This window comes from Rhagoletis zephyria, unplaced genomic scaffold, assembly GCF_001687245.7.
Source record: "Rhagoletis zephyria isolate East Lansing unplaced genomic scaffold, Rhagoletis_zephyria_1.1 Rzeph_scaffold_00422, whole genome shotgun sequence".
Taxonomy (NCBI): domain Eukaryota; kingdom Metazoa; phylum Arthropoda; class Insecta; order Diptera; family Tephritidae; genus Rhagoletis; species Rhagoletis zephyria.
Window position 1 is genome coordinate 9,773 of NW_016157506.1, and position 4,886 is coordinate 14,658.

Consider the following 4,886-nt stretch of genomic DNA (forward strand, 5'->3'; position numbering starts at 1 on the left):
CTTTTCTATTTTTATATATGTATATACATATGTATGTATGTAAAACAAAATATAACAGCAATTACTCAGATTTCTGGTTAATCAGGCTATAATTAATCAGTTTGCGGAGTAACCAAATTAATTAGATTCTGATTAACCAATATATAATTAATCGGAAAATTAATCATTTTGATTAATCAAAAATAATTATTCTTTGATTAGTTAATTAATCGGATTTCGATTAATTAGCTTGTTTGATTAATTGATGAATCGCACATTCCTAATCAACGCCCATTCTAAGCAAATCAGGCTAGAAAGAAGTGGCAGCAGACTAGACATCCCGAAAATAAAAGAAGATTTAATACGCTAACGAGGGAGCTCAAAGAACTCTTGCAAAAAGAACGCAATTCCCAACTTCATCATTATCTCAGTAACTTAGAGCTGCCAGCGATTATTCCCTCTGGAAAGCAGCAAAAAAATTAAAGAAGCCAACTCTTGCACAACCCGCTATCAGAATGGAAAACAACCAATGGGCTAAAAGTGATCTCGAAAAAGCAAGCACATTTGAACGTCACCTAAAAAATGTGTTTACTCCGCATGAAATTGAACCCTCTCCCAATACTGCACAAAAAGCAAGACAGACTCTCGAACAACCCTACCAAATAGATCGACCCATAAATAAATTCTCAAGGTTAAGGAAGCGATCAAAAAACTCAAAGCTAAGAAGGCTCCCGGTTACGATCTAATCACTGGAGAAATATTAAAACAGCTCCCGGAAGAAGGAATCACTTTCCTGAGATATATTTATAACGCAATTCTCTCATCTGGTTTCGTTCCACCTCAATGGAATGTTTCCCAAGTAATAATACATAATTCCTAATCCAGGAAAAAGTGCAGACAAAGTTGAGTCAAGTTATTGCTACCAATCGCCTCTAAAATTCTGGAGACACTTTTTCTCAAAAGATTGATGCCAGTAATAGAACAAAGAAAGATTATCCCTAATCACCAATTCGGTTTCAGGAAAAAACACAGCACAATCGCACAAGTTCACAGCCTTGTAAACTGCATTCACACTGCATTCGAACACAAAAAGTATTGTACAGCTGCATTCCTCGATATATCTCAAGCTTTCGATCGAGTATGGCATGACGGCTTACTTTACAAAATAAAGAGTACCTTCCCGATAAACTTTGATATATTTACGTTCCTGATGATATGTTGACGTACATATATTCCAAACGCATTCTGTTNCTTATCTCAAAAATCGATTTTTCTTCGTTAAGCAAGGCGAGGAGCAGTTTGAACTCTACGAAAGTTCAGCTGGTGTGCCTCAAAGCAGTGTGATGGGTCCCATCCTTTACCTGCTATACACATTTGATTTACCAGCATCCGAAGGAGCAATTGTTGGCACCAGCGGCGGATCCAGTGTTTTCTGATGATCTTAAACGAGCAATTTTTATGTATATGTATATGCATCCATAAGTTTCTCGGCAACGGCTCTAACGTAGCAAAATGAAAAATCGTTTAAAAAGACTTTCGAAGCTGTATTTCTTCCAATTGTCAAAAACTTTTTATTTGTCACGGGGAAAATACCGTAAAAATTATTTGTATCGTGCGCATATCTATAGAAATTATCAGGGTTTGAAAAACTGTTAGCACAGCGACAACAGCCAAGCATTTGCTTTTTTATAAATTGTTGCTGCTTTGCTAGCCGGCAATTACAAGTACCTGATGAAGATCTTGCAGAAGCAATGAGCTTAGCCGACGACGCAATTCAACAAACTTTCGTACAAATTTCGATCTTTTTCAGAAATTCTAAAAAATAAATCGTAGTTTTTAGCCATTTGAAACTTGTACTTTATTCTATTTACTAGAAATCAATGGGCTACAAAACTGCATACTCAGAATCTAATTAAAAAACTCGAAGTTTTTACGAGAATTTGTTGAATTATTTTTTTTAATTACATACATTTTTAAGGCAGTGTCACTCGATTGGTCCATNTAGAATTTAATGGGCTGCATAACTGCATACTCATCTGATTAAAAAGTTGAAAATTTTGATGAAAATTTTCTGAATTTTCGCGAGTTTTGCACAAAGTTTAGGAATTATATTTTTATGTTTTTTGTTGTTGAATGAACCATATTTTTATACGAAATTAGCGGAAAAATATTAGAATAAAATTTTGTTGCATATATTGTGAAAAAATTGCTGTGCCAAAACTTTGTTCTGGCAGTGTACATAAAAATATTAAAAAATTGTATCAACGGAATCATAATAATTTTTGATGCTGTTTTTTAACTTTTTTCAAAGATTTATTTAAGAAAAACTTGAAAATCTGCTCCAAAACTTTACCGATATAGACTTATAAGGTATCACAGGTATCATTTGCTCACCCTTTTGTTTCTTTGCAAAAAAACACATCTTGCACATCTTAATTCAACATGGAATGACACTCATTTATCTTACCCCCCTTTTTCATATTTTGAGTGAGCTTATTCGCAAAGAAATTAAAAGTGTCAGAAAATGATACCTCATAATTCTAAATGGTAAGGTTTTGGCTGTCATTTAAGTTTTTCTTAAACCAGTCTTCGAAAAAAGTGCAAAAACAGCATCAAAAATCTCATTATTATGATTCCGTAGAATTTTTTTTTTATATTTTTATGAAAACTTTTTAAGCGTAAACTACTCAGTCATCTGCGGTAATTTTTTCAAAAAATTAAAAAAAAAAACTGTTTATTTGGTGGAAGTCTTAAAATATGATACATAGATTTTATAATTCCAGTGGAAAAACGGTACCGCTTTTTTATGGGCAGTGATGCAGTCTACTGTACATAAGTTGGCTATGATTACTCGGCCGTGCTATCATAGTAGCACAATGCCGCTAAGTACATTTTAAAATTTTTATGCGATTATCGATTATATTTTTTGTTGTTTGTGTGAAATATTTTATTTTTATCAGCATTTTTCTTTTAATCAAAATATGTTGAAATAAAAGTGAAAAAAAAAAATTTGCCAGATTTTGCAGAGATTGCAATCAATAACCTTTAGAATAATTGTGAACGCTCCGCTCTATGTCACAAACAACCAAATACACTGTGACCTGAAAATCTCTACTGTTGGTTCCGAAATTAAAAAGCACGCCTTGGCGCACCAACAAAAAGTTCATAATCCCCCAAATCCTCATATTTCCACACTCACTTTCAATCAATATTAGATCTCTAATAACATTTAATAGCTGCGAATAGAATATGGTTGCGCCACTGAGTGTACTCCACACATGATTATTTTCTTATTTAGTATTTAAGTTTCAAATATTGTTTAATGTTAAAAAAAACAAACAGATCGCAACAAAATATATGAGTTCAGAAAAAAAAGATAGGGCGTTGTTGAATCAAATTCTAAAATAGGATGTTCTTCAACCAAATTGTGAGATAGGGAGTTTTCGAACTGGCTGCCGAGATATGCCGATCTTCCACTCAGCCATCGATATGTATGTCGAATCGAACTTTCTGATACTACTTTTTGTCTATTTCCGCTGTGAATGTAGAAAATTTTACTTTCAACTGTGTAAACAGAGATTTGTATGCGGATTAAAAAAATTTTAATGACTTGAAAAATATACTAAAAATTAAAAACATTACCACAACCGTTCAACCGTCCCGGCTTAATCAAAATTACCCCTATGTACTACAACATGATTAAAGCGATGAAATATAGCAGAATGCCCACTTCTGCTATAATGCGCACAAATTAGCCGTAATTGCCTAATGCACTAATATTAACGCAATATATTCATTTTAGGGGTCTTCATCTAAAGTAATGAAGGGATAAATTGCTTAAGTTTATCAGTTCATCCGCATTCTTTCATGGCCGCTCCTTGGTAAATAATTGCATGAAATTGTTTATTATATAATATATATAGTTAGTTACGTTTTTATTCTTACCTCGTCCTTTGTGTTCTTTTGCTTTTTATGTGTTCGTAGCAAAAGCGACAACCTGGTAACCTGTTAATGTTGAATTTTGCTGAAATTTTTATATTTATCCACCAAAATCGTTTGATAAAGTGATAAACTTAGGTTAAATAGATTTCAATAAAAAGTTTGACAGTTCATTTATCAAACTGATAAATTTACATTTTATCAAATTTATCAACAGTTTAGCGCTTTTATATCGGGGGATAGCAATAAAATGCGTAGAAAAAGCGCTTGCATTGACACGTTACTTACCGATATCGCTAAGGATCAGGCTAATTAAAGTCCATCTAACACTGAAGATTTTTAACGAAAGGCAATATTTATACCGAGGAAGATTGCCGAAAAAGGCATTACGCATTTTTGATTACTTTCATCTAAAATTAGGGAATATAACGCGCTATATGAAAAAATAATGCTTTCGAACGCGTAAAATAGCTTGAAAAACGATAAGAATTTTTCTTAGAAAAAGACACTATTAATTTGGAAGGAGATTATAAAGTGTGGTCAGAACAATGAACAAATAAGGTAAGCGAAAAGCCATTCCCAAAATCAGCAGCAGAAGTTCTTGGTAAATGCGACGACTATGCTTTTCCATTGATTAACAAATTTCTCCGTATTCTGGGCACACTTCCAGCTAGTAACGCTACTTCAGAAAGAAGTTTTTCAACCCTTCGCCTGTTAAAAACATGGTTGCGTAGTACCATGAATGAAGAAAGACTGATAGGTTTACCACTTTTACACAGTGTTGCCAAGTTTTGAATTTGAAAAAGCACTAAAACCCAAGAAAAGTCGCGTTTTTTCTCGAGAAAAGCACCAGATTTTTATTGGAGTATTTAAGTGTTACAATATTCTTCGTTTTGCTTAATTTTTTCTACAATTCCTATGAAATGAAAGCAAAAACAAAAATGAAGTTTCATGAAGTATGTGGTAGT